We start from the raw sequence: 13166 nt of genomic DNA on the forward strand, positions 1-13166 counted from the left end.
GAGTCCCGCAGCATGCACAGTCCATGCCAGCCCCACAACAGTCCATGCCAGCTCCACAGCAGGCGGCTCCACAACGGATCGTAGTTACATCACAGCAGCAGCCTACTGCTGCCACACAAGCAACAACGCAACAGATTTACCAGTATGCACAAACTGACTATCCCGATTATCAGCGATACGTATGAAACAGCCTAGAGAGGGAAGTTGGCTTACCCCTTATCGAGGTTCCTGTAGATCAAGAGGGACCTTATGTACATAGTGAACTATTAGGCCAAGATAGAAAGTTTTTACTTGATACAGGGGCAAGCAGAACAACAATACAACGCAGTGAAGTTCCAGGGGCACCCCTCTCAGGCTCACAGAATATTTCCCTTGGGTTTTCAGGAAAACCTATCATTAATGAAGTATCACAACCTCTTCCACTCACGGTCGGTCCGTTGACACGGACTACAGACTTATTGCTTACTAAATCATGTCCAGAAAACCTGTTAGGTATAAAAACATTGAAAGCTCTAGGAGCTATAATATGTTGCTCTCCGGAAGGAGTAAGATTATTTTTACGTGATTTCAAAGGGCACTATGTGTCCAGAGACATGGATCATAGACTGCAGAATTTACCTACACATTTATGGGCACAAGGCCCCACTGATGTTGGTTGCATGAACATTACACCATATCGTGTCACACTAAAAACAGGAGTGGTACTACCACGAATGCGACAATACAAATTACCACCAGATGCTGTAGTGGCTTTACTGCAAATCATTGATGAGCTTATTGCCCAAGGAGTGGTTGTGGAAACCGACTCAAATGTATGTAACTCCCCGATAATTCCGATTCTTAAACGAACTGATCCAAAAGCCCCGCCAGTGTACCGATTAGTTATTGATCTGCGCGAATTAAATAAATGCAGTGTACCACAATACCCCGTGGTCCCAGATATCTCTTCATTACTAACAGCCATTGACTCCAAAGCAACGTTCTTTACTGTAATTGATCTCAAGAATGCCTTTTTCAGCGTCCCAATAGATCCGGAAAGCCAATACTTGTTCGGATTCAGTTTGAATGGACGAAGTTTTAAATTCACACGCGCACCTCAAGGATTCACAGAAAGCCCCAGCATCTATAGCCAAGCACTGAAACGAGAACTTGACAGTATCCACATGCCAGTTAACACTGCTTTGCTTCAGTATGTCGATGATCTGCTGATCACCGCTCGAAGCGAGCCTGAATGTGAAAAAGCATCACTGACGGTTTTACAATTTCTGGCCGAAAAGGGGCACAAGGTGTCCCCTTCTAAGCTGCAATTCTGTGTCCAGCAAGTTGTTTATCTTGGGCACTCGCTGTCCAAGGAGGGAAGACAGCTTACACCTGACCGCATCCAGTTAATTGCTAACATGCCAATACCCAAGACACAAAAGGAGGTGCGGGCTTTTATAGGCCTCACTTCATACTGTAGGCAGTGGATCCCTCAATATGCATTTCTAGCAAAACCACTCATTCAGTTGACAACACAGGAGGCAGCCACATCGACTGTCCTCCCTTGGACTCAGGAACATACACAAGCCTTTGAAAGCTTAAAGAAAGCTTTATGTCAAGCACCTGTTTTAGCAACACCATGTTACAATAAACATTTTACACTCTTTGTTACAGAACGCGAAGGTACTGCCTTGTCAGTACTCACTCAGGAACAAGCAGGATCACACAAACCCTGTGCCTATTTCTCTAGTACATTAGATCCCGTAGCTCAGGCTCTGCCTGCGTGCCTGAAATCAGTGGCAGCGACAGCTTTGGCAATCAGACAAAGCGATGCCATAGTGTTAGGACATCCATTGACCGTACAGGTACCACATGCAGTAGAGGTTCTTGTGAACCGAACTCAAACACAACACTTGACTATAGCGAGACTTACCGGTTATGAATTAACATTGTTTCAGCCACACATAGAAATCAGACGTTGTAGTACATTGAATCCTGCCACACTTTTGCCAGTAAACGGAACAGACCCACTAGCACATGATTGTATTGAAGTTATTACTATCACGACGAAACCCAGACAAGACTTGACAGATGTCCCATTGTTAGACCCAGACCTGACGTTGTATGTAGATGGCTCATGCATGAGAACGAGTACAGGAGAGTTAGTGGCCGCGTATGCAGTCACAACAGACACTGAAGTCGTTGAAACAAATTGTATTAACACTTTGTCAGCTCAAGCAGCAGAGCTCATCGCTCTGACACAAGCCTGTATTCAAGCCACAAATAAGAAAGTCAACATATACACTGATTCACGTTATGCATTCGGAGTTGTACATGAGTTCGGCGTGCTGTGGCGAGAGAGAGGTTATTTAACTTCTCACGGTGCCCACATTCAGCACGGACCCCTCATTCATGCTCTATTAGACGCAATTCATCTACCCACTGCAATATCGATTATGAAATGTAAAGCTCATACGAAAGTTACTGATATCATTTCTCAGGGTAATGACCTAGCTGACAGAACAGCTAAACAGACTGCTCAAACTCACACAACTGACACGACAAAGACAATAGTTCCGACACCAACACATTGCATGACGGTTAAAGATCCCGCTCTTGACGTAATTGACATACAGACAAATGCTACACCAGATGAAATAAAGAAATGGACTGAATTAGGAGGGATCCAAACGGATCAAGGATGGATGACGAAGGAAAAATCTGTATGGTTTCTTCCTGACTCCATGGTTCAAGTTATCATTAACACAATACATAGTCCAGCGCACCTAGGAGAGAAAGCTATGCTAGACAGCATTCAACACATTTGGTTCAACAAACATTTACGAGCAGCAGCTAAACAAAAGGTCCGTACCTGTATGATCTGTTGTCAGTTTAACCCAGGTAAAAGCATTCCCGTAGAACAGGGTGGATTTCAGCCTCCTGATCACCCTTTTGAAGTCCTCCAGATGGATTATATCCAGATGGAACGATGTCGAGGATTCAAATATGTTCTCGTAGTTGTCTGTGCTCTTTCCCGTTGGACTGAAGCCTACCCGGTTTCAGATTACACTGCCCCTACTACTGCCAAACAGTTAGTTCGAGAATTCTTCCCACGGTATGGTTTACCACGTGTTGTCTACTCAGATAACGGCCAGCCGTTCTCATCCGAACTGATGAAACATGTTTCACTTTTGTTAGGTTACCAATGGAAATTCCACTGTGTCCGACACCCCGAGGCAGCAGGTCTCGTGGAACGCCACAATCAAACTCTGAAAATTAGATTGTCTAAAATATGTAGAGAGAAAGGTGTCGATTGGGTAGTAGCCTTACCAGTTGCACTCTTTTACATGAGAATGGTAGCACATTCTCGAACAGGGCTATCCCCGTATGAGGTGATCTTTGGTAGACCACCAAATATGTGGGGGACGCCTATACCCCGTAAAATAACTGATGTTGACTGTAATATGCTGACAGATTACCTGGCTTCCTTGATGTCTGCACTACAATCTTGTCGTTCACAGGTAGCTGCAGCCTTTCCCGATAACACCGAGGTAAAACCCCATGACGTAGTTCCCGGGGACCTGGTGCTGGTACGAAATTTTGACCGGAAGACTCAGCTGGATCCTAGGTGGAAATCGCCTCAACTCGTGCTACTGACGACGAGGACAGCCGTGAAGATCGAAGGTCGTAAAGGGTGGTTACATTCGAGTCATATCAAGAAATTTCATGGACTACCATCTGATGTGAACATTACGCCCTGCGTTTCTTCACCGATTGATTCAAAGCTCCCCTTGGTTGAACCGTCGGACAAAGAACTTTATAAACTGAAATTAAGGTCTAGCAAGTCAGACAATTTGATTGTTTAAGTCCTCTCCAAGGTGAATCGGTTGAATTTGTCTCTGACATGTATCCTCTAGACCTGAGTAGAGAAAGAAATCGACAGATGCAGCTTAAAAAGCACGTGTATTGTAAATCACTTCGTAGTCATTGCATAGTGACCCTATTAATTATGTTTTTCTTAAGTCTTCTGATCATCGTTGCAAGTATATTGTTGCATATATATTACCCTATTTCTAAACGTGCTTACAACGCTACTGCTGAACATTCTTTTAGTGAATTACCCCCGCATGAATTGTCCTATAGATTTGCGCTGCGCAATAACACTTTCATTAGTATGTTACATCATTCTCATCAGACCAGCAATGCTACCAATTGTTGGATATGTGGCCGACTCCCTCCGTATCAGAACTATAAGGGAGTTCTGCCTCTCTTTCCGTATCCGTTCACACACAATGGCTCCTGTGGAGCATGGTTTAGTTTAATTAATTCCTTAGATTCAAATTCAGTAGTTTATCAAGATAATTGGGTATGGGGAAACCTGAACCTAGTTTTACTCAAAGTCTGCTACCCTAACAAGGAGGGACTCCCCAAGAGAACAGGAACTGATTTAGAAAATGAAGTATATGGATTAGGTAATTTTACACTTAACCTCATGATCTTGAATGTTGAATCCGAAACTGCACCAATTTTGCCCGCTATGTCAGTATTTCCAGTTAAAGGAGAATTATGTGTAAAAAAGAATGGTTCAATACATATGGGCCATAGTAAATGTACCACTGTAATAGAATTCAGTGACCAAGGCAAGTCTACTTTTAGAGCTTCCCGCCATTCCTACTTCGTATGTGGTCAGACTGCATATATACGTCTGCCTCTAGATTGGGATGGTACCTGTTACATCGCATTCCTCCTGCCACCTGTTTTTCTAGCCCCTCCTGATTATCACAGAAATACCCATTTAGTACACAATAGAGAACGGAGAGATCTCCCAATTGTCGATTACACTGAAACGGCATGGGAAAAATATACAGACTTCAATAAAGGTTTCTTTCCCTATATAGGTACAGTCACCAATAGTAAGCTGATACGTAGACTAACTAGGACCCTTGAAGCCGTAGTAAATGAAACTACTTCCGCCTTAGGCAACTTAACAGAGGAGCAGTCTGCGATGCGGATTGTTGTTCTTCAAAATCGTCTTGTCCTTGACGTCATCCTGGCCGATAGGGGCGGAGCTTGTAGGGTCATCGGATCAAGTTGCTGCGTATTCATCCCAGAAAATTCGCCATCTGTATATAAAGCCATAACCCGTCTTCACAAAATTGTAAGCCAGATACACCAGAATCCAGGCACCTGGACTTGGTCCGGTTGGTTTTGGAGCGTGTTGTCAGCCTGGGGATGGAGGATCTTATCCTTCCTAGGTATTGGCTTCCTCATACTATTCAGTTGCTGCTTATGTCTACAATGTGGGCCAGCGATTTGTGGTCTGTGTGCCACATCGTGTATTCCACATCAAAGTTTTCGCTCAAGATCCCGGATGAAGAAAGAAGAACAAATGATGCTATATGAACAAATCGATGGATTGATGAAGATTGATATCTCCTGAGGGTCCGTAGGGGACAAGGAGGGAATGAGGAAATATGAATTTTGTGATCAGTTATGTCCCCTATCTTAGACCCCAACGGCTCCATGTATAAGTTACAAGTACATGTATGTTCCCTCCAGTTCCAGTTATGAAGACGCAAACACATGTGCGTCCACCGTCAATATGTCCTCTTTCAGATCCGCCATGAATGGGCCGGATATTCTATTCCTAAGTATGAAAGGCCACCGACTTTATATGGCTCATTTACTCCATTTTGCAGTTCAGGCGAGTAGGCCCTGAATTCTGCCATCAAGCCTTTCTCTGCCTCCTACCTTCGACAGCTCCAGTCTGAGCTCGCATCTGTGTCCATGAACTTTGTTCTACTCCCTGCGCGGCTAACGGTGCCTGACTCGGCATGTCTGCCTGCCAAAAACTGTATTTCACCTTCAAGATTATCTGCTCCGCTCCTCATCCAATGCATTCCTGTCTAGTAGTTTAAGTAAACATCCTTCCAGCTAACTGAGCAAAGGGCCCGGCTTCTCTGTCTTCATGCAAGTAATTCATAGCCCTGTTACTATGGAAGATTTCTGCCCCTCGCATCTCATGTAGACACTTAGACGCTTGTACACGCACTCACAGTCAGTATAGAATAGATTTTGTTCGAGAGACCTTTCCTTTTGGATAACATAGTTCTTTAAACATAGGATGTTAGATATGATTTGGGATTAGGTTGACTTGACCCCCCAGACTTCTGTCTCCACATGTAGAGCTAAATGTCAAGTCCCCTTCACCCCCTAGTTGCACGTCAATCATACGTCATGCGGCTGCGCGCGCATCTCTGCCAAGTATTTCTGCTGACATTGCAGGATTCTTTCATGGATCCACCCATTTGTGACATCATGTATAATGACGTTTTCTAGCTACGCCTAGTTACGCCTATTTTAGTTACGCATGCATATCTTTATCTATTTTATCAGCTGTTACGCCTCCTGCATCTGTTTCACTGTAATGCCCTTTCTATAAAAATGATTACCTGTCAATAATGTATTGCTATTCACTTCCTGAACCCCCGTGGTGATGGAATATGACGCCTACAGTTCGAACTGTAAAGGAATAAAGCCCTTTCAGAACCTCTAATACCACGGATTCTGCCTCTTATTTTACTGAGTTATTCTTAATATATTCTACTGCATCAAAAATAGTATCGGTAATTAAATATTTACCACAATACAGTGCAGACGTTTCAGGTATTGGAGTGCTTTACATGAGCATTGGCTACATCACACAAGATCAAATTCATTTTGGATGTAGACATGGGGAGATTAAGGGATTTGACCCGAATCACAGAATGTTGAGCTGAAGCAGAAACTCCAACCTGGTTCCCCAGTTGCAAAGTCTGCAGCTCTGGAAGTAACACCACATCCTCTCCCCTAAGTGCAACATTTAATCAAGTGGTCAACTGGATAAAAACAAATAAAGATTACAAATAATTTGAAAGTTCTTTGTCGCTATTTGAAAACTCAGAAAATATGTTCTCATTTTAGTTTTTTAGAGCACTAACCATAATTTTGATGCAAATAAGACCCTCTCATATATGTAATTTCTAAAGGAAATGCTCTAGGTATTACAGTTTTGATTACATCAAGATGACGTCAGGCGTTCCACACTTTTGTAAAAAATATAGAATGTTAGCAATCTAGTTGTTCATTGGGATACTGTTGAGAGGCAGATGCCAGGGGCACAGACTCTGAAAATTGAAGGCAGGTAGGAGAGTGCAGAAGCAACAATTTGACCACACTGGGCAGACAGGAAGGGCAGTGGCAGCACAACAGACATTTCATTTGAGATGTCATCAGTGATGTCATGAGTGATGTCACTGACCATGTCATGAGTGATGTGATATGTGACGTCATCAGCAGTACATTGCGGGCGCGCGAGTTATAGTTAGCTGAACTAACTATAACGGTTGAATTTCAATGGTTTTGTACGAGTGAAAATTCCAGCTAACTATAACGCCCCTGAAACCTATGGTTTTTTCAGTGAACATCTAAGGTTTTTAAATGCTAATTCCTAACTATAACGTGCCTGAAACCTATGGTTTTTTCAGTGAATAGGGCTTTGTAAGGACCTCAGGACACAAGTGGACCACATCCTCTGAGCAGCAGTGAGCCAGGAGCTGCGTTTGCAGAGTGGTGTAAAAAAGGGGCATGGCCTCCGACCCCTCTCAGCAATCCAGGTGTGTGGCACTTACTGGAGGTACCTGTTGGGCCAGTTGGCCCCCAGGGACCCTCAGGAATGAAGGGGACTCAATACCCCAACTTACAATGCACCAGGAGGCATGTTTGCAGAGTGGTGGGGAAAGGGGGCATTGCCTTTGTCTACCTCTCAGCAATCCCACTGTGTGGGGCTTACTGGAGGTAAGAGGTAGGCTAGTTTGCCCCTAAAGGACCCCCAGCAGTGAAGGGGACATCAATCCCCATCCATCAGCGCGGCAGGGAGCACGTTTGCAAAGGGGTGTAGCCTGCAATGAGAACTTAGCAATCCTGATGTGTGGGACTTTCTGGAGGTAATAGGAGGGGTATTTGACACCCAAGGATGTCCTTGGGGGCCAACTACCCCTCTTGTTACCTCCAGTAAGTCCCATACAGTGGGATTGCTAAGATGTCTAAGGAGGACGTGCCCCCCTTTCCCCACCACTCTGCAAACATGCCTCCTGGCTGACTACGGGATGGGGGATGAAGTCCAATATACTCCTGAGGGACTTTGGGGGCAAAGAAGCCTTCTTGGTACCTCCTCTAAGTCCTATGCAGCGGAATTCCTGAGCGCTGGTCGGAGGCCCAGCACCCTTTCTCCACCACTCTGCAAACGTGACTACTACTTAAAGAAGCATCTTTCTGCACCTCTGACTTAGAGGTAGTTTTAATCCCCCTGCCCTATTATGTACTAGGGCCTTACAGAGGAGGTCATGCCCATCACAGGGGTACCCCAAAACATAGTGTTCCCTAGTGTATGTAGGTGTTTCACTGTATTCTTATTGTCTTTCAGCATAGCACTGGCTCTAGGCTTGGTTAGCCAGAGTCAGTTACCACCAGTACCCATCAGCAACAAGTTGGGGGCACAGGATGGCTTTGGAACAAGGCCTCTTTCTGCTCCTCTGTTGGTTCTTTGTGAACATCTCTTGTGTCTTTCTACGCCTTTCTTCCTCTTTCTGCACATTTCCTACCTCTGTAGGCATTGTTAAAAAGTGGCATTTAAAAAACCTTTGAAATTCACATAAAAAAACACAGGTTTCAGGGACGTTATCGTTAGAAATTATCATTTAAAAAACCTTTGAAATTCATACATATGTATTTACTCACACTGAGACATCTAAACACTCATCAACACACCCATACATACACTCACCTACCCGTACAGCGCTTCTCAGATATACTCTTGAACCCATACACCCAGTGAATCGCCTACTCACACATCTATACACAAAGTCATACCACCCACCCACCCAAATAGACACTCTGGCACCCATATAGATACTCAGACAACCAATCAATAACCCATATAGACACTACTAGCTACTCACCAACCCATGCAACCACTTACAGACCAACTGACAAACTAAACTGTGTGAACATTTGTATCTGTCACTAACCCAAGCATTCAGTAAGACACATTTAATCACTCACATCTTGTAAGGAGTCACACTTACGATACGTAATGTGCGGGCTGGGGCTGACCAATCTACCACTAGTAGGATCTTTCTTAATCAGGTGCCAGTGTTTACGTACTATTTGATGAATGGCCTTTGACTCCGAGTGTAACTTCTTACGAGATATCTTAGTCCATAGCCACCTTTTGCAGGGTAGAACAACCTCTGGATCTTGGCTGAGGGAGCTTCCTGGCTTCCATAAGTGTGGAAAATGTAAAGCCTGTGCTAGTAGCCCGAATATAAAAAGATACAGTCTCCCGACAGGTAAAACAGCCGAAATCCACAAATGTGTTGGTGTGCGTGTGTGGGCTCTGTTACGTGGGAAGTACTACTTCCCAGTAAAAGAGAGGATTTTGGAGCATTTGCACACTATAAGAAAAAATGACTCTACATATGCTGTGGCAAAGCAATGTAAACAAGCACATCGAAATGTCACTGATATTGGTTCTAAAATCTCATATTTTGGTGTTGACAGGGTCCCACCACATGCGAGAAGAGGCGACCGGGAACGCAAGTTGAGGCGCCAGGAGTACGAATACATCACCCAACTCTGCACTAGACACCCCGGTGGCCTCATCCATGATGAGGAGCTCCACATCCATCTAGGGTAGTGGCAAGGTAGAAAACCCACAGTGGATTCCTATTTTCATTGGACACAAACCGTTTTTTGTTAAATGAGCAGACGCAGTAAGAAAAGTGAATGAAATACGTTATTACACACCCGATGTTTTTTGGTTCAAGATTTGACTTTTTGTTTTCATTTATTATTTCTTTTTGCACTTTTTTCATGACACACATTTGCATTCAAACTATGACACTTGTTCACAAATGAAAAAGACACAGTAGGAGATGCTATCCTATTGGAGATCGCGCTATGAGACTGGTATGAACTAACTCAGCCACTTGGCTTGGAACCACCTTTTGACATGTCTGTATAGTGTGGAAATCATTACCATGTTTGAATTACACTGGAGAGTACATCAGTATTATATTTTACACACCAATATCTGCAGAATGCATTTGCGATATGTAATGTATATATATTTTTGGGTGTACTTGTTATTTTCTTTAAATGTAACTTTATGCACTGCATTTTTGTACTCACAATGTGTGTCTGTCTTTCACTTGAAGTTTGGTATGCCTGAAAAGTCTTTCTTGCATGCCTATCAACAATGACAGGAATTGTTGATAGAAAGGAAGCACTTCCGGGTGTTTGAAGTGACTCCTTGAATCCTTGTGTGCAGCAGCGCGAGAGTGTTTTTCAATATATATATAAATATATATATATATATATGAAACAAAACACACTTGTTACATCCAATGAGATGGACTCCTTTGATTTTTCACTTTGATTTATTTGCTTCTGTGTGACACAATCATCTATGCGTTTCAGCTGCCAGACGCAGCCTTGTTCACGACGATGAGCACCAAATATTTTTTTAATTTAAATACAATCTACATTTACACAAACATAGAGAGGAGACAGCTTCCGTTGTTTACACATTTGGATAAACATGGGCGCCATCTTGAACATGTTTATAATTGCTCACATTGTGCTTTTCTATCTAAATAACTTTATAATAGTATAATTAAAAATATAAAGCAACAGTGTTATTTTTTATTTCTATATTCATTACATTCATTGCAGTAAGGCAAGTGCCTACCGGTTCCTGGCTGCCAATTTTTACTGTCTTCTTCTTTAAAGAAAAACATTTCAGCAATTTTGTAGTGTGCAAAACATGCTGAAGTGCTACTACTTTTCTAAAGTGCTACGTGCTCAAAAAGTGCTTAAACTCTATTAAAGTGCAACCTTTTCTGTAGATTTTAACAATTTGCAACCTAAGCGCTGGTAGTACCTCCTTTTAAACAGGGCTTTCAGAGCAGTTACTATCTGTTTATATATTACGATTTCCCAGTGCCTGACAATAAATAGGTTAAATCTTTATTTCATGTGACTGATGTGTTCTTTCTAATAAATAAAAAGTGCAATTTATTGTGCTTATGCCATCCCTTTTCCTATATACATTTTTATGCTCCATGATGAATGCACCTGATTGGATGCAGATATTAATAGAGACAGGTAAACAATTCTTCATCCACGTTGAAACCATTTGGTTCTTTGGTATCTATCTGAGAAACTGTTTGTTTTTAGATTTCTTAACTCTCTCTCCCTTTCTCCACCTCTCCTTTTCTTTGGCACCTGCTCTACACAGCTATATCACATTAGTGTTGGATTGCTAAGATGTTCTTTCTCAAAATGTCTAGCTTCCGGGTAGCTACGGTCCTTATTGATTATAGCTCTCTTTCTTACACGGGCATTTCAAAATATACACAACATAGCTTGATTTACATGTTAAAAATAGGCCTGGGCGGTGAACTTCGCTCCGTTCGCGGAGTTTGCAGAGTTTTCTGCACTTCGCACTCCACGGAGCTTGCGGTGTGCAGAGAACTCCGCTTCGCGATGTGCAGCGGAGTTTTTTTCCAGAACGCGAACTGTAATTTCGCGAGCGCGAGCTGTTGCTCTGGTAGAATTTGTACTCGAGCAGCAGGAATACCAGCACAAACTGCAATTCACACTGCACTCCACCACTCATGGAACTTAGCGGAGGTTTTTTGTAACTTCGCAGAGTTTCGGGTAGCAAAACTCCACAAACTACACCCAGGCCTAGTTAAAAATCCTTTTACCTTGAAAGTTTATTCAAACCGTTTTAAAAGCTGTAATATTTTCCCCATGCTGACAAGCCTTGCAATTCAAACATTTTCTAAAACCTTCTTTCTGTTGGAGCCAAGTATGTTGTTGTGAATCACCCAATCACTCCTCACTAGAAAATCCCTCAATGACTTTGATTTTCTATATATGAAGCCGTGGATTCCTAGTGGCCTGATGTCCTATTACAGGATCCTGTCTAATAAAGTACCAGTGCTTTTGTAAAATTTGTCGAAATTTTGTATGTTCCCTGTTATAAGTCGTTACAAATCTGTGAGTGTTCTTGTCCCTCTGTTCATTTTCTTTGTAGCAGTTTTAGATGGTTCAAATAATACTTTTTCTCTAACCATATTCCTAGCTCTCTTAGAGGTTGTTTCTAGTATTGTGCGTGGGAAACAGATTTTCATCTCCCTCTCTACCTTATTATATGTTTCTAGTGAGCTGCATGCCCTTCTAGCCCTATAAAATTCTCTAAGATGATGGGTGTGCATAGTAGGGTGTGTGGAGGGACTTGTCTCTCCTTTCGGACCTCTCTCTTAGATGACAGGTGTGCATAGTAGGGTATTGGGAGGGACTGCCCTCTCCTTTCAGACCACTCTCTCAGATGAAGAATGTGCATAGTAGGGAGTGTGAGGGACTAGCCTCTCTGCTCAGAACTCTCTCTCTAATGATGGGTGTGTGTAATAAGGTGCATAGAAAGAGTGACCTCTCTTTTCAGACCTGTCTCTCAGATAGGGTGTGTAGAGGGACTGACCTCTCTTCTGAGACCACTCACTGGAATGATAGGTGTGCATAGTAAGTTGTGGGGAGGGGATGGTCTATTCTTTCAGAACTTTCTCACTGATGATAGGTGTGTGGATGGACTGGACTCTCTGCTGAGATCTCTCCCTGTAATGAAGTGTGTGTAGCAGGGTGTGGGGAGAGACTGGGCTCTCCTTTCAGAACTCTCTTTTAAGATGACAGTTGTGCATAGTAGAGTGTGTGGAGGGACTGAACTCTCTCTTGAGACCTCTCTCTGTGTAATGATGGGTGTGCTTAGTAGGGTGTGGAGAGGGACCAGATTCTCCTTTCAGATCTCCCTCTATGAGATGATGGGTGTACGGAGTAGGGTGTGTGGAAGGACTGACCTCTCTGCTGAGACCAATCTCTGGAATGGAAGATGTGCATAGAAGGTGTGGGGGGGACTGGGCTCTCCTTTCATAACTCTAGCTCAGATGATGGGTGTGCATAGTAGGGTACTCTGATGAGCCCTAACTCTAATCACAACTCTTCTCAGACCAATGAGCATAAATAGTAGATTCCAATAAACACCATCTCCAGTAAGACTCCTTCATATAGTAACAAGTGTATATAGC

Source organism: Triturus cristatus, chromosome 8 (genome assembly GCF_964204655.1).
Source record: "Triturus cristatus chromosome 8, aTriCri1.1, whole genome shotgun sequence".
NCBI lineage: Eukaryota > Metazoa > Chordata > Amphibia > Caudata > Salamandridae > Triturus > Triturus cristatus.